Consider the following 24,503-nt stretch of genomic DNA (forward strand, 5'->3'; position numbering starts at 1 on the left):
GTTCAAATTTTGAGCTTCACAAGTGAAATTCTGATCATTTACCTTTATAGTGTTATCCCATGATTTTAATCTAGAAATTTGATAAATGATAGAAAATATTTTGGAAAGGAAAATTATTCTGAAAAAATAAAACATCCCTTGACAAAAATATTTTTGACGAAATTGGATCAAAGCACTGGTGGCAGTAATATTTGTTGGAAAAACCTAGGTATACATATGGAGTTGAAAGGGGTTGAAGCTTATCTTTGGTATATGATCGAAGCCAAGGATAGCATAAACACCCGAAAGTTCTTATTGAATCAAATTTTGGGGTGTCTAGAAAAGTTTTTCATGAGGGAATTTACTTTTAGGGTAGCTGAGGGTAATTTGTTGATGAGATAAACTGCTTGATGGAAAGCAAAGCTCTATAAAATCGAGGGAAGTGAGGCTTGATGAATTAAGGTTTTGGTGGTTTCAACAACATGTCTATGACATCGTTCAACTACAACTATACGTTGAGGTGTATAAGAAGGTGAAACAAGATGTTCAATACCATGTATTTTTAAATAGGGAGATAATCCTTCAAATTAACCACTACCATCAGTGTAAAATGAGATGATTTTTTTATTAAAGCAATGTTCAAGTAATGGATGTTGACTTTTAAAAATATCTTGAACTTCACTTTTATTTTTCAGAGTATATATCCACATATATTTTGAAAATTGATCAACAAACAATGCATAAAACACTTTTTATTAATGGATAATACCAGGGAAGTTCCCCATAAATCACTGTAAATAGTTTGCAGTAGTTGTTGACTTTGCTATGTATTTTCAGAAAAAGGAAACAGGTGCATTTTATTTGAATTGCAAGAATTACAAATTGAAGAAGTTTTTGAATTAGAAAATGGAATTGAAAACTTTGTTAACAGTTTGTGTAAACTGTCACGATTTGGATTCCTCAATTGTCGATGCCACAAGTTGATAGGAGGACGACGAACTACCAGATTTAACTGAGGTTGAGATAAGCGTGTAGTCTCTTGCGTCCACTCGTACAGCCTATCTCTATTCTTCTCAAACACCAGAGACGCCCAGATCCTTCACAAGAAAATTAAGAGGAAAAAATTCAATAGATGTTTTGTCGTCAAAAAAATATCTAGAGACAGAGAGAACATTTCTTTTTATGTTTGGGGCGCAGAGGGTATCATTTAGTTTGAAGCTTTTATTTGATGAACATAAGTGAGTGTTACTAGTGTCAGATATTGGAATGGTATTACCATTTCCCATTGAGATCTCTACGGGTCCGTGGTAGTCCTGAGATGTGGCCAAGTTGCAATCATCAGTTATGATGTGATGGTTGGCCCCAGAATCAACAATTCATGGATCCTGTTGTTGTGGAAGCTGAGCAACATAATTTGCGCGGGCCTGAAAGTGTTGTGAGACTGGTATATACACACTTTGGCAGAGTGACCGAGGCTATCACAGAGTTGACAGCAAAGGAAATTGTCAATGTTTTGGGAATGCTGATTTCGATGAGAGCACCACTGTTGGGTATTTGATAAGTCTCAGACTATCTGGGAACGCCATTGTTGGCTACCTTGTAAGGTATTACCTACCTGCTTTCAGTTGTTGTTATTCTTTGAAGGTGCTTGATTGTTTCTTTGAGCAATTGCAACAGTAATTGGTGGTGTTCGTTTGGCTTCTTCATGCTTAAGAAAGATCTCATGGTCAAGCAGTTTCTCATAAATTTCTTCATAGGTGATCATTTTTTCACGCGATTGGATGGCAGCAAAGATAGTATCATAGTCGGGACCAAGACCTTGGAGGATTCTCACAGTAAGTTGCACATCAGTGTTTGGTTCTCCACCGATTGCAAGTTCATTAGCAATTGAACGTATGTCACATAGATAGTCAGTGACAAGCCTAGAATCTTGGGTAATACGACCTAGTTGATCTTGGAGACTGATAATTCTTGTATGTGATTTATTGGTGAAGGCAGTGTGCAGGGATCCCCAAGCTTTGTGTGACGATGTGGCTGCTGAAATAGTTGATGCAAGTGTAGGGTCCACCGATGCTGAGATGGCATTTTGGACAAGCTGATCTTTTTGAAACCAGTTCGTATAAGTTGGATTCAGAGTGATTTCATTGTTTGCTGTAAATTTGATTGAAGGAGCAACAATTGTCCCATCAAGATGACCAAAAAGGTTATGTCTGTGCATAAGCATCGACATATGTGCCTTCCCGGTGGTTAAGTTATGGCTGTCGGCAAGTTTAATGGGTAATTGAGTGGCAGGGTTAAACTGCACGATGATAGTGTTGCTAGATGTGATATCTGCATTAACAACAGTGGTATTGGGGACCATTTTTGCATGAGGCAGCAGATAGGTTTAGAGGAGAAAAAAAATGGGATCATGCTCGTGTTAGCCTCTGAGCCCTGATACCATAAAATAACTTATAAGACTAGATAGAGAATGAGAGGAATTCTATTTTATTCATAAGCTGATGAAGAGTGTATATAGGCGCTGATACAATAATGAGTCCTAAAGTGATACAACAACTAATCCTAGTTATACTAGAAGATAAATTCACATTATATCTCTTTTGCTCTCTAGTAGAATTATCACATTTGACTATGTAAAGTCAAAGAATAATGTGTTAGATCCACTTACAAAAAGGCCTAATTAGAGAGAAAGTTGAAAGATCATCTAAGGGAATGGGTTTACGGCTTAGGACAAGTCATCATGGTGGTAACTCTACCTAGAAGAATGGAGATACCAAGATCTAGATTCAAGATGAAAACAAAGTTGTGACTAGTAGTTCGGCATTGTTAATCAACCCAATCCATTCTCATGATGAAGAGAGTGCTCAGGAATAAGGATAAAACATTAAGGCTCGTTAACGAGTTCATAAAGCTTAAAGTTTTTAATGATTTGCTAAGTTTTGTAGGTTTTACCAAATAGTGTATCTATGCAATAATACCTGTTAGAAATCACCTATATGAGTGTCAAATGGAAGCCGCTTCAAAGAGAACCATTGTAAAAAGCCTATTTTCTATAGACTCAAGAAACTAGGAGGTGATCATGGTTGAAACGAACACAACTTTGAAAGCCATAGATGGTAAATGATTGATTATGTGACATATGGTTGTCTAGGTATACACCATAGATTGACAGTTGAAAGATATCAAATCTACCGATTGATTATGTTCAATACGGAAAGATCAAAGGGAAACCTATACTTATCCAGATGCAACTAGTTCTTGCTTGTAAACTATACACACTTGTACATTTCTTTGTCTTAGAGTCATTCCCCATTCATGAGGGGGATTTTTGGGTTTAAAAAGGTGTGACTGAAAAATGAAGAGTTGTGACTTTTATGAAGAGTTGTGACTTTTATGAAAAGTTGTTGTGACTTTTATGAAAAGTTGTGACTTTTATGAAAGGTTGTGACCTTTCTGAAAGGGTTGTAACTTTCCAAAGGGTTGTGACCTTTTCGATAAGGCACAATAATCGTATGCTCACACTACCCTTTGCTGTCTTTAAATAGAGGGATTTCCTCTCATTTTAAAAGAACTAATTTTCTGGACTTCTTCAACTACTGTGAAATCTAGTGTTCTAAGTGTACTTTACTTCAGTTAAGTAGTTCGCTTACATTGTGGTTATAGGTACCGATACACCGATGAATAAGATCGTTCTATCTTGGAAGTATTGTAACACCCCAGAAATTTTTTCGAATTGAGACTGAACCATCCTTCGTTGTGAGTAGGATTTTACCAAGGAGATTAAAATTTCTTAAGAATTAAGGCCAAGTCACTAGATGTAGCACCTTGAGTTCCAAGAAGAACTAAAGAGAGTTCATTCAAGTCATTCCTAAGTTCTTCTAAGTTGTGGGTCAACTTCAAACGATCATAACTATCAGTACATTATGAGTTAGGTGGGATACAAGATACCCAATGAAAGGTTTTTGAATTATATTTCCAACGCCGCCAAGTTTGCTAAGTTTCGATTTCGGATAAATGAGATATGCCATTTTTGAAGTTAGATTGTCCAAACAAGGAAAGTTACCCGAAAATAGTAAGGGGCATTTTGGTCTTTTCTGTATCCAATCAGATTTAATTTGTTTTAAGGGTCTAATCCTATTAGATTCAGTTTTATAATCATAAAATACGCCTAGGGTTTTAGTTGAGAGTTCAAGAAGTAAAAAGAAGAGAAAAGAGGAAAGGATCAAGGCGTTCGTCGAAGTTCTTGAGTTCTCTTGCGGAATTTCAACATGGGTTTAATACCTAAGAGTTATGTAAGCTTCCATAGTGTTGGGTTAGTTCACCCACACGCCAATCATGTTATTTTCAGCGAAACTTCATTCTTGAAGTTGAAAGATTAGAGTTTTTGCTAGTTGTTGTTGAAGTTCATTTTAAATGTTGTTGAAATTTAGTATTTTGAGTGTTGTTTTGAGTATATTAGAGTGTAATTATGTTAAGTAATCGAATCCAAGTGATTGGGGAAGAAACCGTTTGATTCTAGGCGAGTTAGCGTGAGAAAACGAGCAAAATAAGTCGTCGAAGTTTTCTAGGTTGGCCAGCTAGAGCGCCCCAACCACTTCTCTGACGTTTAGGGGCTGGCTCACAGTGCCACTCAGAGCGCTAGGGTTGCTTGCCCCCACCCGTTCTTCATCATTTCATCCGTTTGAGTTCTTTCAAAGGGTACCTTTACTCCCCTTTGATTCTTAACACTCTAAACTACTTCTAAACACCTAGAAATCATTCATAACATGAATCATAACCTTGAATTCATAATTCAAATTAAAGGTAGAGGTAAGAGTTAAGTTTTGAGAATTTTTTTGAAAATTCTAAGAAAGACCCCTGAGTCCTTTTGTGGAGTCTTCTACAACTTCTAGTAACTTGTTTCAAGACTCAAGTAAGTGAGCATGACAGTGAGGAGAATGTATTCACGAGTCTACTTTTTCATCACGATATCCTTCATATCATGAACCATAACTCTTGAATTCATAATTCACATTCAAGACAGAGTTAAGAGTAGAGTTCAAGGAAGCCTTTGAGTTCAATTGTGTATTCTTTGTGATCCATCATCGATTTGAGTTACGTTTTGAGTAAGTAAGCATGAGAATCAGAAGAGTCACATACATGAGTTCCTTATTGATATTTTGACCCTTGAGTCGAGTCGTTCATGCCCATAACTTCTGCATGAACTCCATCGGTTGAGTACCTTTGAGAGAAGTAGTATCTTCAAGTTCCAAGTCTTGAGATTTAAGTTCCTAATCCCCTATGAGATTATAGTTCTAATCATGGGACTATTACATGTTACCCATGAAGTCCTTGAGTTCAATTGTTCATGCCCATAATTCCGCATGAACCCTATAAGTCGAATAGTCTTGAAATGAGAAGTATCTTTGAGTCCTTGAGTTAAGTAGTTCATGCCCATAATTCCGCATGAACTCTCTGAGTTGAGTATTTTTTAAATGAGTAGTATCATTGACTCCTTGAAATATAGAGTTGTTGAGTTCTAAGTATTGAGTTCAATGCATAGATATTGAAAACCTTGAATTGAGTCGTTCACGTCCATAATTCGGCGTGAACCCTATTTTAAGAAGTCCTTTTACAAATAGTTTTAAAACTTGTTTTAAAGACTTGAGCACTGAGTTGAGAAAGAGTAGAGTTGAGATCATTTTCTTTTGGGAACTAAGTATTCCCAAGAGTAAATGTTTTTTCATTTAAGATGAGAGGAAACTGAGATTTTCAAAAATAATAGTCAGTCTGTTATCGATTAGTTGCTCTTAGCAAAAGTCTTGAGGAAGTCATGAGACTCCAGAGGGGCTTGAGAGAAGCTCACGAGTGTGTTAAGTGTTCAATTTCAGAGGAATGCACCCATAATTATATGACTCGTGTATTTGAGCTAAAAGTTAGTTGTACTCTCTTCTCTAAGCTTTGTTTCAGGTGAGATCCTTATGAGAAAGTATGCTTAGAGCTTGAGTAGTATTTTCACCTGAAAAGGTAACATGAGTTACGAGATCATGAGCAGTAGTAGTGAAAGAGCCCAGAGTTAGAGAAAAGTATGTAGAGATTTAGTAATCTAAGTAAGGGAGATGGTGTTTCGACAAGCTATGTTACTATAGTCATGCACCCAGTAAGTTATTGATGAGGAGTTTTTCCCTTATGGGTAAACTAAGAAGTGATGAGTTGAGAAGTGCTCAGGTAGAGTAAGAGTTGCAAGTCAAGATGAGTTAGAGTATACCTTAACTAGAAAGGGGTTATGATGATGTGTCATTGTCTTAGTAATGACCAAGTGTAAGTGGTGAATAGAAGAGCAAGAGTATTCATGAGGTGATAGCTCTAAGCTTGGCTTATGATCTTTAAGGGAAACTCCGTAATATTCAAAGTGGTATTGAACAAATTAGGCATTGATGTATAGTGAACGAGTGAATAGTACTCAAGTTGTAAAGGGAAATGTGATAGTAAATTGTAAGTATGAAAACTAAGAGGTGAGGATTGGCTATTTGTCATGAATTTTTAGTGGGAGAATGATTATTAAGTTTTCATCTAGTATTTGTAAGTTAGTATAGTAAGCGAGCAATCGTATTGATATTCGAGTTAACTCATAAATATTAAGCTTGAATTCGAGTGAGTGTCATGATCAAAAGAATGGCAACATGAGGATGAGGATATTAGTCTTCTGATTTGATCTAGAAGATTTGACATAGAGTAGGTGAGGAATTGAGATGTTGCTGCAATTAATATAAGTGGTACAATTGAGAAATCCTAACCATTAGATAAGGGCAATGAAGTGTGGCTAAGTCACAAGAGTAAAAAGAGCATTAAGAGGTGTACCAAGAGGGTATGTAGTTAGAAAAGAGGTCTTAGTACTGCTTATGGAGAGTTCGGTAGTCATGAGATAAGCTTCTCCCGAGTGATAGAGTAAAAGAGGATGTAGACCAATTAGAGATGTTGGAATAGGTCCATAGCTTTCAAGTGTTAGCTTTAGACCTAAGGGGGGAGATGATAAGATGATAAATCAAGTCAAGTGTTGAGAATTTCTTAAGGAGCTGGTTAGTAGGAGTCCATTGAGTTGTTAGAGTACTAAGCTTGAATATGGTGTGGTTAAACATTAGGTGGGTTTTGATATTAAGCCAAGTGTGGTGGTAAAGAGTAAGTCTTGGGATGAGATTCCCTATAGAGAGGTATAGAACTTGAACCTAAGGATTTGGGTTAAGCTTGAATATAGTAAGAACATACAATTATATGCAGGCAATAGTAAGAGTAACCCCGTTCAATACCCAGTCCAGCCGTCATTTGAGGACGAATGATCCCAATGGGGAGATATTGTAACACCTCTGAATTTTTTTCAAATTGAGACTCGAACCATCCTTCGTTGTGAGTAGGATTTTACCAAGGAGATTAAAATTTCTTAAGTAGTAAGGTCAGGTCACTCGATGTAGCACCTTGAGTTCCAAGAAAAACTAAAGAGAGTTCATTCAAGTCATTCCTTAGTTCTTCTAAGTTGTGGGTCAACTACAAACGGCCAAAACTTTCAGTACATGAAGATTTAGGTGGGCTACAGGTACCCTATAAAAGGTCTTTGAATTATCTTTCCAACGTCGACAAGTTTTCTAAGTTTCGAGTTCGGATAAGTGAGATATTCCCTTTTGAAGTCACGATGTCCAAATAAGGAAAGTTACCCGCAAAATAGTAAGGGGTATTTTGGTCTTTTTCTTACCCAATCAGATTTAATTCATTTTTAGTAATGTTTTAAGGGTCTAATCCTATTATGTTCAGTTTTATAATCCTAATATACGCCTAGGGTTTAGTTGAGAGTTCAAGAAGTGAAAAGAAGAGAAAATATGAGAAAAGAGGAAAGGATCAAGGCGTTCGTTGAAGTTCTTGAGTTCTCTTGCGGATTTTCGCCATGGGTTTAATACCTAAGAGGTATGTAAGCTTCCATAGTGTTGGGTTTGTTCACCCACATGCCAATCATGTTATTTTCAGCGAAATTTCATTCTTGAAGTTGAAAGATTAGAGTTCTTGATGAGTTCTTGAATGGTGTTCTTGAAGTTCATTTTAAATCTTGTTGTGTTAGGGTTTTGATGATTTATTGAGATGAAATTTAGTGATTTGAGTGTTGTTTTGAGTAGATTAGAGTGTAATTATGTTAAGTAATCGAATCCAAGTAATTGGGGAAGAAACTAATCGATTCTAGGCGAGTTAGGGTGTGAAAATGAGCAAAGTAAGTCGTCGAAGTTTTTTGGGTTGGGGCCTGGAGCCCCATGATGAGTCCACAAATTGGACTCATTTAGGGCTATATTTTAATAGAATTAGTGTCCTCAAATGCTTCTTTTATCCCAATATCTGATAAAAACTCTTAAGTTGCAGTTATTTGAAGTTTGAGTGGAAGCATGGACACTTAGGTGCGAAAGGGAACAAAAGGCTGAAAATAACGAAGAAACTAAAGCCTAAGCATCGCCAAGCACACTTGGCGAATTGCTGAAGGGACGTACTTCGCCGTTTGTTCCAGTACGCGTAGCCCTGAAGGAAGAGGATCAAATCGGCGGTAAATAGGTTCAGTCGGTGCGTCGCCGAACAGTTTCGCAAAGCAGTACAATATCGCCTAATGGTCCAGGATGCAGAGATGTTGTAGGCAAGCATAGAAGGTGATGAACCAGATGATGGGCGAATCGTCGAGTCAATCGGCGATCCCCACTAACCTCGCCAAACGGTCTGCCGCAACACTAAATCTGAAACTATAAATACTAGCCTTAGTTATTATTTTTTGAGATCTAAACATTATTGTAATTTTTACTTTAGAATATTATCTTTCTTGTATTTTCTCTCAAGTTTGGAGAGGGTTTTAGAAGACTTGAAGAGAGAATGAGTTCATCTTCCCCAAATTCGAAGTGGGTCTTCTCCATTCTTCTTCCTTTGCTTATATTAAGGCTTAATTTTTTATACCCATTTTATTTCTCTATCATTTTAGGTATAGTTTCTTATTTCTTGATGTGTGACTAAAAATCCCATTCTTGGGGTGTGCTTTAGCAAATATGTATTGATATTGTTGTTGGGTTTTGCTTGCTGATAGGTTAGATGTATTTTAATGGTGATTTCACCTAGTGGTTGTGGTTTAATTTAATGGGTTTGTAGTTGCAAATACAAAACCACCCATGTGTTTTCGGCTTGCCCGAGAGGGATGTAGCGAAACCAAGACCACTAGATTGATGGCCTAAGGAGTGGGTCGACATGAGGTTCAGCCCGAGAGGGTGAGCTCTAGTCCCATATCCTAACACTCAGGTCGAGAGAGTGAGTGGGGTAAGGCGTAGGCTGGCCTTAATGCGGCAAATGGGTGTCCGAGAGGAATTAAAATGGGGTAAGTTGCCCGAGAGGGAACTTATTTCCATCAAAAGCTTAGCCTAGTCACTATTATCTTGCAAAGTTCCTATCGAAACAACTATGTCTATCAATATATATTGCGGTTACACCCCAAAAACTTCTCCCCATATTTAAAGTTTCTCTTTATTTTTGTTTTTTTAGCTATACTTGTGACAAACCCCCATTGATATTTGACACTTTGGTGTCACCCACTTGAATTTACTTTCTTTTTATTCGATAATTTCTCAAACTACATCTAACTAGAACAAAATTTTTGGCTAACTACTATTTTCACGTGACACCACTCCCCAGCAGCGGCGTCATTTTGATGCTTATCGTGACCAATGACACTAACCTACGGTTTGAGTGTCTAGGATCGTCGATAATATAGTAACCTAACCAAGGGTTGGGGTCGTGTCCCAAGGGAGTGGTAGTGAGCCTTAATGTTTTATCCTTATTCCTGAGCACTCTCTTCATCATGAGAATGGATTAGGTTGATTTATAATGCCGAACTACTAGTCACAACTTTGTTTTCTCCTTGAACCTAGATCTTGGTATCTCCATTCTTCTAAGTAGAGTTACCACCATGATGATTTGTCCTAAGCCGTAAACCCATTCCGTTAGATGATCTTTCAACTTTCTCTCTAGTTAGGCCTTTTTTTAAGTGGATCTAACACATTATTCTTTGACTTTACATAGTCAAATGTGATAATTCTACTAGAGAGCAAAACATATATAATGTGAATTTATCTTCCAGTATAACTAGGATTCATTGTTGTATCACTTTAGGACTCATTATTGTACCAGCGCCTATATATACTCTTCATCAGCTTATGAATAAAATAGAATTCTTCTCATTCTCTATCTAGTCTTATAAGTTGTTTTATGGTATTAGGGCTCTAAAAGCTCACACGAGCACGATCCCATTTTTTTCTTCTCTAACCCTACCTGCTGCCTCATGCAAAAATAGTCCCCAATACCACTGTTGTTAATGCAGATAGCACATCTAGCAACACTGTCATCGTGCAGTTTAACCCTGCCACTCAATTACCCATTAAACTTGCCGACAGCCATAACTTCACCACCGGGAAGGCACAAGTGTCGATGCTTATGCACGGACATAACCTTTTTGGTCATCTTGATGGGACAATTGTTGCTCCTCCAATCAAATTTACAGCAAACAATGAAATCACTTTGAATCCAACTTATATGAACTGGTTTCGACAAGATCAGCTTGTCCAAAATGCCATCTTAGCATCGGTGGACCCTACACTTGCATCAACTGTTTCAACAGCCATATCGTCACACAAAGCTTGAGGATCCCTGCACACTGCATTCACCAATAAATCACATACAAGTATTATCAGTCTCCAAGATCAACTAGGTCGTATTACCCAAGATTCTAGGCTTGTCACTGACTATCTACGTGACATAAGTTCAATTGCTAATGAACTTGCAATCGGTGGATCACCAATCACTGATGTGCAACTTACTGTGAGAATCCCCCAAGGCTTGGTCCCGGCTATAACACTATCTCCACAGCCATCCAATCGCGTGAAACAATGATTACCTATGAAGAAATTTATGAGAAACTGCTTGACCATGAGATCTTTCTTAAGCATGAAGAAGCCAAATTAATACCACCAATTACTGTTGCAATTGCTCAAAGAAACAATCAAGCACCTTCAAATAATAACAACAACTGAAAGCAGGTAGGTAATACCTCACAAGTTAACCAACAATGGAGTTCTCAGACAGCCTGAGACTCATCAAATGCCCAGCAGTGGTGCTCTCACCGAAATCAGCATCTCCAAAACAGTGACAATTTCCTTTGCTGTCAACTCTGTGATAGCCCCGATCACTCTGCCAAAGTGTGTATATCCCAGTCTCACAACCACTTTCAGGCTCGCGCAAATTATGCTGCTCAGCTTCCATAACAACAAGATCCATGAATTGTTGATTATGGGGCCAACCATCACATCATAACTGATGATTGCAACTTGGCCACTTCTCAGGACTACCACGGACCCGAAGAGATCTCAATGGGAAATGCTAATACCATTCCAATATCTCACACTAGTAACACTCACTTATGTTCATCAAATAAAAGCTTCAAACTAAATGATACCCTCTGCGCCCCAAACATATAAAGAAATCTTCACTCTGTCTCTAGATTTTGTAAATGACAACAAAACATCTATTGAATTTTTCCTTTTAATTTTCTTGTGAAGGATCTGACTATGTGGGTGTCTCTTGTGTGCCAGAAGAATAGAGATGGGTTGTACGAGTGGACGCAAGAGACTACACGCATATCTCAACCTCAATTAAATCTAGTAGTTTGTCGTCCTGCTATCAATTTGTGGCATCGACGATTGGGGAATCCAAATTGTCACAATTTACACAAACTGTAAACAAAGTTTTCAATTCCATTTTCTAATTCAAAAACTTCTTCGATTTGTAATTCTTGCAATTCAAATAAAATGCACCTGTTTCCTTTTTCTGAAAATACATTGCAAAGTCAACAACTACTGCAAATTATCTACAGTGATTTATGGGGACCTTCCCCGATATCATCCATTGATAAAAAGTGTTATTATGCATTGTTTGTTGATCAAATTTTGAAATATATGTGGATATATACTCTGAAAAATAAAAGTGAAGTTGAAGATGTTTTTAAAAGTCAACATCCATTACTTGAACGTTGCTTTAATAAAAATATCCTCTCATTTTACACTGATGGTGGTGGTTAATTTGAAGGATTATCTCCCTATTTAAAAACACATGGTATTGAACATCTTGTTTCACCGTCTTATACACCTCAATGTATAGCTGTAGTTGAACGATGTCATAGGCATGTTGGTGAAACAAACAAAACCTTAATTCATCAAGTCTCACTTCCCTCGATTTTTTAGAGCTTTGCTTGCCATCAAGCAGTTTATCTCATCAACAAATTACCCTCAGTTACCCTAAAAGTAAATGCCCTCATGAAATACTTTTCTAGACACCCCATAATTTGATTCAATAAGAACTTTCGGGTGTTTATGCTATCCTTGGCTTCGACCATATACCAAAAATAAGCTTCAGCCCTGTTCAACTCCATGTGTATACCTGGGTTTTTCCAACAAATATTATTGCCACCAGTGCTTTGATCCAATTCCGTCAAAAATATTTTTGTCAAGGGATGTTTTATTTTTTGAGAATAGTTTTCCTTTTCAAAACATTTTCTCTCATTTATCAAATTTTCAGATTAAAATCATGGGATAACACTATAAAGGAAAATGATCAGAATTTCACATGTGAAGCTCAAAATTTAAACATGGATCTTCCTCTAGCTATTGCGTGTAGACCTTGCCCACAAAGTTCGCCCATGCCACTCTCCACAAACAGAGACAAATCCCAAAGTTCAGGTACTCTCTTCAACTCTCCTCATACTTCTATATCTAATGAAGTCGCAATTTGTACTCAAAATTCACGACAGCCACTAAATCCTTCTTCGCTAAACCCAAATACCCATTTTCAACAAGAAAACCCACCCCTGTTAACTTATCGACGACACAATCCACCTTTAGCTCCCCAATCGTTACCCTCATTGGCCAGCCAAAACACCCATTTGTCTCCTTCCGTACATAACCCCACTGCCCCTCCTTCTACTCCACATTTGTCGGCTATCATCACACCCTCTAGCACACAACCCATCGAACCCACTTCAGCTTCGCCCGCCACCACAACCTCGAGTCACTCAATGGTTACCCATTCTAAAAATAATATCCATAAGCCCAAACAACACCCTAGCTTTCTCTCTCACTCTCCAAATACAAAACCGCCTTCTTCTTACAAACAATCTCAGTGTGAACCTCACTGGAACGTTGCTATGCAAGCTGAATTTGATGCCCTTGTGAGAAACCATACGTGGACTTTGATTCCCAATGATCCTTCTAAGAATGTAGTAGACTGCACGTTGATTTTTCGCATTAAGCATCATCTTGATGGCTTTATTGATAGGTATAATGCTCGATTAGTGGCCAAAGGCTTCACTCAGCGGCCTGGACTTGACTACCATTCAACCATAGTCTGGTAGTCAATCCTATAACCATTCGCCTCGTTCTCACTATCGTTGTTCAATATAACTTAGTGTTTGCATCAACTTGATGTAAATTATTTATTATTGCAAGGTCATTTATAAGAACAAGTTTATATGCGACAACCTCCTGGCTTTGAGCATCTAACTTTGTCAAGTCATGTCTGCAAACTTAAAGGTAAATCATCAGAATTTCACTTGTGAAGCTCAAAATTTGAACATAGATCTTCCTCCGGCTATTGCGGGTGGACCTTGCCAACAAAGTTCACCCATGCCACTCTCCACAAATAGAGACAAATCCCAAAGTTCAGGTACTCTCTTCAAATCTCGTCATAGTTCTACATCTAATGAAGTCGCATTTTCTACTCAAAATTCACGGGAGCCACTCAATCCTTTTTCGCTAAACCCAAATACCGATTTTCAACACGAAAACCCACCCCTGTTAACTTATCGACGACGCAATCCACCTTCAGCTCCCCAATCGTTACCCTCATTGGCAAGCCAAAACACCCATTTGTCTCCTTCCGTACCTAACCCCACTGCCTCTCCTTCTACTCCACATTTGTCGCCTCTCATCACACCCTCCAGCACAACCCATCGAACCCACTTCAGCTTCGCCCGCCACTACAACCTCAAGTCACTCAATGGTTACCCATTCTAAAAATAATATCCATAAGCCCAAACAACACCCTAGCTTTCTTTCTCACTCTCCAAGTACAAAACCGCCTTCTTCTTACAAACAATCTCAGTGTGAATCCCACTGGAACGTTACTATGCAAGCTGAATTTGATGCCCTTGTGAGAAACCATACGTGGACATTGGTTCCCAATGATTCTTTAAGAATGTAGTAGACTGCAAGTGGACTTTTTGCATTAAGCATCATCCTGATGGATTTATTAATAGGTATAAAGCTCGATTAGTGGCCAAAGGCTGCACTCAGCGGCCTGGACTTGACTACCATTCAACCTTAGTCTGGTAGTCAAGCCTATAACCATTCATCTGGTTCTCGCTATCGATGTTCAATGAAACTAGTGTTTGCATCAACTTGATGTAAATAATGCATTATTGCAAGGTCATTTATATGAACAAGTTTATATGCAACAACCTCCTGGCTTTGAGCATCCAACTTTATCCAGTCATGTCTGCAAACTTAATAGAGCCATCTACCGTCTCAAGAAGGCAACTAGAGCTTGGTACAACAAGCTTACGAACTTTCTGGTAATGTAAGGTTTTTGTTAATCACACTCTGACTCATCTTTGTTCATCTTTCATAATGCAGGATTGACTATTTACATCCTTGTATATGTGGATGACATTATTGTTACTGGAAATAGTGACCATGGTGTTCCACAAATTATCAACGCCCTTGGTCAACGGTTCTCTATCAAGGACCTGGGCTACTTGAACTATTTTTTGGGTGTTGAAGTTCTATCATATCAAGGTGACCTGCTATTGTCTCAATAGAAGTATACAAAAGACCTTCTCATGGAAGAGAATATGCAAGACAACAAATGAGTTTCCACACCTATGTCCGTCACTATTTTTCTCAATGTAAACCAGGTTGATCCTATTGTTGATGGTTCTGTCTTTCGAACAATTGTTGGCAAGCTACAATATTTGTCCTTCACCAGACCTGACATCGCGTTTACAGTAATTAAACTCTCTCAGTTTATACATTGTCCTTAAGATAATCATTGAAAGGCTATCAAGCGGCTACTTCGATATTTCAATCAAACCTCTTCCTTTGGGCTTCAAATAACCCATGAGACAGATAACCTGATTATGGTGTATTCTGATTCTAATTGGGCCGGTGACCCTACTGATAGAACTCCCACAACTGAATATGTTATATATTGGAAGTACTCCTGTCTCGTTGTCCGTCAAGAAGTAGCGGTATGTCTCTCGATCATACACCGAAGCAGAATATCGAGTTGTTGTTGTTGTTCTTGCAGAAACCAACTGGATCACCAACATATTGCGTGAGCTTCACTTTTACCTTGCTTGCATACCGCGCATACTCTGTGATAATAGTAGAACTACATACATTTGTGAAAATCCTGTCTTTCATAGTAAGATGAAGAATATTGCCATCGATTTCCACTCTGTTCGTGATCAGGTGCAACAGATAGAGGTTGAAGTGAATCATCTACATGTTGCTGATATCCTAACCAAGCCACTGCCGCGTGCTTCTTTTATTCATATGTTTGACAATTTGGGTATTGTAGATGTCAACACCAACTTGCGGAGGCGTAATAGAGATATAACGTGAATTTATCTTCTTGGATAACTAGGATTCATTGTTGTATCACTTTAGGACTCATTATTGTATCATCACCTATATATACTCTTCATCGTCTTATGAATAAAATAGAATTCTTCTCATTCTTTATCTAGTCTACAAGTTGTTTTAGAGAGTAGTTTTCTAACAGTATTATATATACGTCTTATATTGCGAGACATTTTGTTATACAACATGCTCCATGCCCTACCTATTGCATCTTGACTATAAAAGTGTATGCCTACTAATGCCAAAGGTTTGGGCCAAAAAATAATATCTATCAAGAAATTCCAGAGTTTTTCAACTTATTCACCGACCTTATCCAAAGCGACAAACTCATAGATCATTATAGAGGTAGAGATACATGTCTGTTTGGAATATTTTCAAGAGATTACTCCTCCCCAAGACTAAATACATATCTACTCGTGGATTTTACTTCATTTGATCCAGTGATTGAATTTGCATCACTATATCCTTTCAATAATGATGAATATTTGTTATAATGCGACACATAGTTTTGAGTAGGTTTTAAATACCCCAAAATTCTTTTCGTTGTCATCCAATGAGTTTGATTGGGTTTACTCGTGAACCAACTTAGTTTACTAATAGCATATACTATATTTGATCGTGTACATTTCCTGATATATATCATACTTCACAATACTCTAGCATAATCCAATTGTGAGTCACTTTTGCCTTCATTATTTTGAAGTGCAAAACTCACGTTTATTGGAGTCTTGACAAAATTAAAATCCAAATATTTGAACTAGGCAAGTACCTTTCTAATGTAATGGAACTATGACAATGCTAATCATTATGGTTTCTAAGGATTCTTATACCTAAGATCGCATCAGCAACTCCAAGATCTTTCATATCAAAGTTGTTTTCTAGCATATGTTTAGTAGCATTTATGTCATAAGTGTCTCTACTGATGATAAATATGTCATCAACATACAAACAAACAAACAATGACCCTATGATTTGGAGTGTCTTTAATGTAAACACATCTATCACTTCCATCATTCTAAAATCCATTTGTCAACATGGTTTGGTCAAATTTCTCATGTCACTGTTTGGGTGCTTGCTTTAGTTCATAAAGTGACTTTAAAAGTTCGCACACTTTCTTTTCTTTACCAGGAACCACAAAACCCTCGGGTTGTTCCATGTAAATTTCTTCCTCCAATTCCCCATTTAACAAAGTTATTTTCACATTCATTTGATGAATTTGGAGGTCATACGCCGCAACTAATGCAACTAACATACGAATGAATGTAATTCTAGTTACTGACGTGTATGTGTTGGAAAAATCAAGACCTTCTTTTTGTCTAAAACTTTTGACAAAATTCTTGCTTTGTATTTGTCAATAGTTCCATCGACTTTTATTTTCCTTCTGAAGATTTACTTTGAACCCAAAGGTTTATTTTTTGGAGAAAGATCAATTAACATCTAACATGGTTGCTCAAGATTGAATCAATCTCACTATTGACACCATCTTTCCAAAAGAATGAGTCCAACGAAGACATAAGAAATGTTATAAAATCAGATCCGAAGGAAGTAGATGTCCTTTGATATTTACTACGCCTCTACATCTCTTTATTAAGCACATTCTCCTATTGTTCTTTCCAATGTCTTTTAGACCCTTGATTAGACTACCCAAGTCTAATTTTACAGGCAACAGTCTTAGGTCATAATTTGATCCTTCTAGGAATAGGAACTTGAACTTTGGCTAGACACTCCCACACTTTGAAATATTTCAAGTTGGATTTCCTTCCTTTCCATTTCTCATATGGAATAGATTGTGTCCTGGATAAAAAATACTTTTTATTGTTTTTCTTTCTGAAGAGACAAAACACTTTTTGTTGTTCCCTTTTGCTATAAGAATAGCTTCTCCACACAAGTCTTTTGATAAACCTGAACTTATAAGTAATGTATCCATCATTTCCTTCAAAGTTTAATTTTTTTCCATTATGCTATTTCATTAGATTAAGGTGAATAGGACAATAGTTTGATGGATAATTCCACTTTCCAAAGATATTTCTGCAAAAAGAAATTTATACTCTCCATCCCTATTACTTCTTGTCTTTTTCCCAAATGATTTTCAACTTCAATATTATATTGCCAAGGTGTTTCTATTGTTTCATCCTTACCATTCAGTAAATAGACATAACCATATCTAATACAATTGTCAATAAAAGTTATGAGATACTTTTTCCCACCACGAGATGATGCTGACTTCATGTCACAAATGTCAGTGTAAATCAACTCAACATATTAGAACTCCTTTCACAAATTTTTAAGAATACTTAGCATACTTAGATTCAACGCAAACTTGACATGTCCCAAGTGGTCATATCACAAACAGCTTGACTCAAGAAAGTAAGAACAAATAAAAATATTGAGGTTGAAAAGCTCTCCATGAGGTCACTTTTTCTCACAAATATTTTGTTCCTACTTAGTACAATTTTGTAAGATACAAACATTGTTCGGAGTCAACACCTTGTCAAATGTCCTTTTTAGAAGGACCTTTCCATAACTTTCAATGTGATTGTTATAGAACTACCCATGAACATAGTTTCATCGGGTCAAATAAAGGCAATATAATCCAAATATTTCTTTTACAAAACATGACAAATGACTATTCACCTGTATTCATGTCTATACAAACAATTTTATTTTAATAGATATATCTTTTCATAAAAAATCACAACATTTTAAATGACACTTTTTCATAAAAGAACACTTATTTTGACCAAGTATAAATATGATTTGGTATTTTCATACTAGTCATACCTTATACTAGTAAAAGAGAAACTCAACGACCACAAATATCAAATATACTCCAAAAATTTTGTGGGTCTAACATAATAGAAAAGTATCATTGAATTTCATATCTTGTGCTCCAAATTTAAATTAGACACTAAGTCTAATTTTATCGTTATCATAAGCAAGGAATCCCCACGTTTTAAATATGATCTCAAATATGTTTTTCGAGTAATTGAAAATAGTGTTTCCACATATTTTTCCCATGCTATCAAAATGTCATTGACAATATGAAACCTCTTTTGGAAATCTTATTCTACAAAAAATTATAGTGCTTCAATTCCTTTTCACCGGTTTTTTTTTCTATCACAATTAGACATACCACTAACTATTTAAAATACTAACAATAAAGACAAATTTTTTGTATAATTTATTTCTATTTAACAATGAAGTTTGTAGAAAGCCAAAAGTACAATATTGACTTATTAGGTGAAGTTTTCATATCCTTAAAACCAATTGCACAATCAAACTTATCTGGAGTAGAAAACTACAAAAGTTTTTAGTCTACAAAAATCAGACACAATCAAATTTCACATGGAGTACAAAACTACAAAAGGGTTTTAGTCTCCAAACATAATCACTACAAGAAAAAATGCTATTAGGGACGAGAAATATGGTCCCTAAAAATCTCTTTCTGGTCCCCAAAAGTTGATAGCGACGGGAAATAGCCGTCCTTACCGGCTTCGTCGCTAACGATCAATAGGGACGAGATTGAAGTACTGGTCCTTAAACGATTTTACGACTGGCGCAATTCTGGTCCTTATTACCCTATAGGGACTACATTTCTCGTCCTTAAGACCACATCTCAAGACAATTATAACTGGTCACTACAAGATTTTGTGACCAAAACTCTGGTCCTTATAGAGTTTTAAGGACTGTAGCATCACTGGTCCAGAAAGGTGGTTTACTCTCTCTCTTATCATATTTTTCTACAATACTATGAAATTTCAAATATAAATAACCAAATGCATATAAACAAAATCATCAATCGTATTAATTAAAACTAAAGATTAGCATCACACATACATGTCGAGTTCTTTTAAAAAATATAATCACGATATTGTTTACACAACTCATTTGCCTAAAGAACTAACATCTCTAAGTATATAAGTAATGAAATACTTTGCCAAACTGCCCTAGCAAAATGATGACCAAATTGTCAAAACTTGTTCAAGATCTTCAAACTTGCATCTCGACTTGTAAATAGAAATCTCCAAATCCTGTGAAACATACAAAATAAAATTTTCTCAGAGAAAAGAAATGTGCACAATCTAATCATACAAAACACATTTCAATGTAGATAAGAAATAAAATATTACATTCTAGATTTTTGATTCTTAGTTACATACTCTTCCAACAACATGGACAAAAATATATTAGTACTAAACAAGTGGACTAAACAGCTAAATTTGCTCAAACACTTCAAAGTCATTCAAGATATTGTTAGAGGGCACTATTTTATATGCACCACCATTTTTATCCAAAAATTATCCACCAGTATTTGTAGGATAGCAATAATTTAGGATGAGGAGATGAATAAAGAAAATTCAAACTTCTATTTGGTAAGATCTTTCAGAAGGTAGCAGGAACTGCTAGTTATTGAATACCAAGTATCTAACCTGTACAAACAAAATTTGAATGATAAAATGCCTATATTGCACCAATTAGACTACAATTAAACTAGTATTTCTTCCAATAACAATTCCATATTATTCACCTTGTTTTCTTACCAAACTGCTAGCAGTATTGAAGGCAGAAGCAACCAAAAAAGATTTTAAAAAAATCACAGAAGGACGTGAAAGTTGAAACAGTAGTATACAATTAATTGGAGAACTTGTACTTTTCTAGAACTTAGCTTTAGCTCTTTTTGACCTCAATGTTCATAATTCTTTCACTAATTTTCCATTGTTCTTTAGAAATGACAATAATGAAGAAATATATTGAAATAATGGTACCAAGTAATAACAGTGGCTCGCAAGGCATGTTACTCGCAAGGATGACTTTTTTTACTTCTTCATTTATCAGTCTTGAGCAAGAGACTTCCTATTAAAACTAGAGATCGTGTGACTGTTAACATATCACTTTAAGATACTTAAATGATATATCTTGCCATTACATGAAATTTTGATTAAATAAAATATTCCATACACTCAGCTTTACTATCGACACTTTAAGTCAGACACATACGGCATACTGTATAAGTCCTAAATTGTACATGTCAATAAGAAAGATGAAACTATTTTTTTTAATCAAGGTTATGCCACAAAGTCAAGGAGATTAGTTCAAAGCTGCAACATATTCTCTTGAGCACACTAAACAGTTCAACCGGGGCCAGGTTGTTCCTAACGCGCTTGCAGATGCAATTCTTGGCTCAAAATCTCCAGCCTACTTTTTTTTCGGTCTAGGATAATTATTCTCACATCTATTTAAATCAAGCTGAAATGGTGCCTTCTATGTTATTCCTTACATTATCTTCTAAATAATAAGGTGTCTGCGGTGTACCAACTACAACTAGAATAGGAACAAAAGATACAATAATTGAGGTGAAGCATAATACAACTCTATTCAAATAAATATAGCAACAATGCCAGTAAACATGAATAATAAATAAAACTCACTTGTTCATGGCCTCTATCTTAGCATAACCTCTTAGTAATTATCATTTCTAATAGAAGTCACCACTAAGATGGCCAACTAGAATATTTAAAAAAAATTACGTTCAGTAGTCGAAGACAACTTAACAGTACAAGAGTTACCATAAAAGCATCAAAGCTAGACTTTTTTCTTTTATCAACGAATGATAAAAGTTCAGAGAAGAAAATAGATTCTACGATTCAATCACATCTTCGAAAATGATAGTGTGTTGTATTAGATTCTTACACTAGATACAACTACAACTTCAGAGTTCTATGTAGTTATGGATGCTAAGTATCAATAGTAAACCTGTCAATTTGCATATTAATGTCCGCATGATATCAGTAGTGTCAGTACTACAGATACTCATTTCTCCACAGAAGTTAATTTCAAGCTGGTGACAGTTAAGCATAAGATATACATACCCATACACGTGCAAATGAAAGAGTAAGAGCAGCAGCAGAAGGAAAGCTAAATCATGAGTTGATTCAACTATCATCTTCTGGCACCACCCCCTGTTCTCAAATGTGCCACACGTAATGATAAAACTGAAAATGCAAAGCTTAAATGAGAATAAAAGAAGGGAATAATTTACTGCATGCATCCATGAGCTAATGGGAATTTCAACTTGAGATCATTGACTCATCAGCTAGCAATAGCATAATCTTCGGTTCTTCACCAATCCCAATTGTTTGAATTTCTATAAGGTTGCAGCTTAAGAGATTTCTGAGATGATGTTTAGTGATACTACACCTTAAGTTGGAAAATAGCTCAAGAGTTTCATATTTCCTTCGCTAAACTTAGATGCATGCAAAACAACAATCACTAAGCAAAACTTACCTTAAATATTTAAGTTATCATAAGATGAGAATATATACCCAAGATTTGCCCATATAAAAGGCACATTCATCCCTTTTCTACGATTAAAGATTTGCCCATATCAAATGCACATTTATCCTTGCTTGATCCAGAGGCCAATAAAAGGTGGAACATGTGTTATCCTATATAGATATAAAGCAAGGAATTTGCATACCTGCCATGGCTTGGTTACTATAATACCAATAGGTCTATCAATAAGGACAAGTACAAACATGTTGAATTTGCAAACGAATTTAGTTGGGAAATGGGGCTTGACAACACTCCAAGAATTTCAAAGCTTGTTCTTTGAAAAATGGGATTGAAAAATATTTCTAGACTATGTTCTAAGTAAGTGGAGATAGTGTTGTTTCTTCTTATATATGCATACAAAGTGTATATATAGACGGTGTAGATTGTTTAGTGCAACAATTACTTTAATTTTTAACTTAGTATTGCTTTTACCCATTGTTTGTAATTTAATTACTAGGGAGAATTGAAAGCCTTGACAGAACATAAGTTATTGGCAAGTTCCTTTTTTGCTAACAGTAAAATTGGCCTTTCCTCTTTCTAGTTGGAAAAAAATAGTAGAGGTCTCTGCACAAATTAACTTCAATCCTGAATTCACCAGTGACAATATCTACTTCAAAAGATGTTTGTCTTCTACTGAATACAGGATATCAATTGATTTTTCTAACTCCAAGACACCAATTTAGCATAACTATATTTATAATACTACACAAAAATGATCTTCAAATCCACAATTGCCAAAAACTTAAAATTGACCACCTCAACCAATAATAGGCTTCAAACAGCGAAGGAATAAAATGTTACGATTGATTACCTCAAGTCCCTGAACATAGACACAACTCACCATCTTATCGCAATAGATAGCATTGATGAAGTTATCACCAATTTGACAATATTTTTTCTTCAAATGTTCCTTTAAAAATTTCACCACTGGAGAAGCAATAAAAAAATATATTAGTCAATAAAATAAAATCAAACACATACAGCCATATTTAACTCAAACAAAAGAAAATTAAATTAGGCAAAGCAAACTTACAATTTCAAGTTAATGCTAAGTCTCCTTGAACCATACTGGATCTGGAGTGAATACACGAGATTTTCTTTCCAAAAATCTTAAAGATTCGACCTCTCCATCAAAATAACTCAATCGCTTAATACCACAACGTCAAAAAACAAAAATATAAAATTTCCAAAACAAAAACACTAAATCGAAAACTCATGGAACCACGAGAATCAGAGAAGAAGAGTTATTAACGTAAATCGTGACGCTGAACCAAGAAATCAAGAAGAAATTTCAATCAAATCGTGGAACAAAGATAAAAAATGATGAAGATTGAGAAAAAGTTGAGAATGGGGAGTAAACCCTAGCTAGTCGCTAAGTTTCTGAACGGAGGAATGTTTATAATTCCTTTTTATATTTGTAAATGATATAACTTATAAATATTTAGGGGAAAATTTGGTGGCATGTGGGTCCCGCTCAATGTAGGACCTTAACGACCAGTAGTTTACATTTTCTAGGACGAGATTTTTACCCTTCGTCATTAAATAAAATAAAATTGATAGTTTGGTACCGGAAAAAAATCTAGTCATTAAAATACCCTTTTAGCGACCAGAATTTCATCTCGTCGCTAAATACCGGTCCCTAGTAAGCTTTTTTCTTGTAGTGAATAAAACATATTCTTATATTATCACATAGATATGGTTTTCTTTTCAAATACCCTTCCAACTATAACATTTTGACATATTATCTTATCAAACTAAATTATCCATATCTCATTACACAAACTAATGAATTTTAAATTATCACGCTTCGAGCCTACACCCTGGATGTGACAGACACTTGAAAACCATTGTTGGCACCAAGCGAACTCTAGGCCTGGCTCAACTCTCAGCAGAAAACTTACTTAGAAATAAAAGAACTTCAAAAAGTATAATATAACTCAAATCTCTCAAAACATAACCTCAGAAATGTTTAAAGAAACATTCAACTGGCCAAAAGAGGTAACTCAAGTCTCAACATGAACAACTAAAAATGAAAAGACTCACGAACTAGTGTCTATCTATCTATGAAGCCTCTAATACTATGAGGGAAGTCGGGACAAGACCCCCGATCATCCTAACAACTGAAATACTAAAATATTAAAAAGGGATCCTACAGAAACAATGAGGCTCACAAATACTCAGGAACTCAACTGGATCAACAAAGCGCTAGATGCTGATCTTGGTTACCTGTATCTACATCATAAAAGGTGCAGGACAAGTGGCGCCAGTACATGGAATATACGAGCATGTGAGGAGAAATCTAAAACATGACATAAGCTTGAACTGGAACTGAAGAAACACTTACCTCGTCTCAACTAAACTCATTTCAATAAAAAGCAGTGATAAAGATGCAATATAAAGAAAAGCTTTTAAAACAGTAGATAACAACTCAATGTATTGAAAAATATAATAATATTA

General features: G+C 36.0%; 1 long non-coding RNA gene across 3 annotated transcripts; it reads right to left on the minus strand.

The window, feature by feature from the left end:
• Positions 1–19,506: 19,506 nt before the first annotated feature.
• On the minus strand, positions 19,507–23,447 carry LOC125865148 (uncharacterized). 3 transcript variants are annotated; one of them, XR_007446315.1, is made up of 4 exons: positions 23,080–23,447; positions 22,888–22,973; positions 21,584–21,706; positions 19,507–19,744 (listed from the first exon to the last, which is right to left on the minus strand). It is a non-coding gene; the product is annotated as an uncharacterized LOC125865148 (long non-coding RNA). The 3 variants fall into 3 exon arrangements; XR_007446314.1 differs by lacking the exon at positions 21,584–21,706 and having other exon boundaries at positions 22,858–22,973; positions 23,080–23,445; XR_007446316.1 differs by lacking the exon at positions 19,507–19,744 and having other exon boundaries at positions 21,670–21,706; positions 22,858–22,973; positions 23,080–23,445.
• Between the last annotated feature and the right edge of the window lie 1,056 nt (positions 23,448–24,503).

The sequence above is a fragment of the Solanum stenotomum genome, chromosome 5 (assembly GCF_019186545.1).
Source record: "Solanum stenotomum isolate F172 chromosome 5, ASM1918654v1, whole genome shotgun sequence".
NCBI classification, from domain to species: domain Eukaryota; kingdom Viridiplantae; phylum Streptophyta; class Magnoliopsida; order Solanales; family Solanaceae; genus Solanum; species Solanum stenotomum.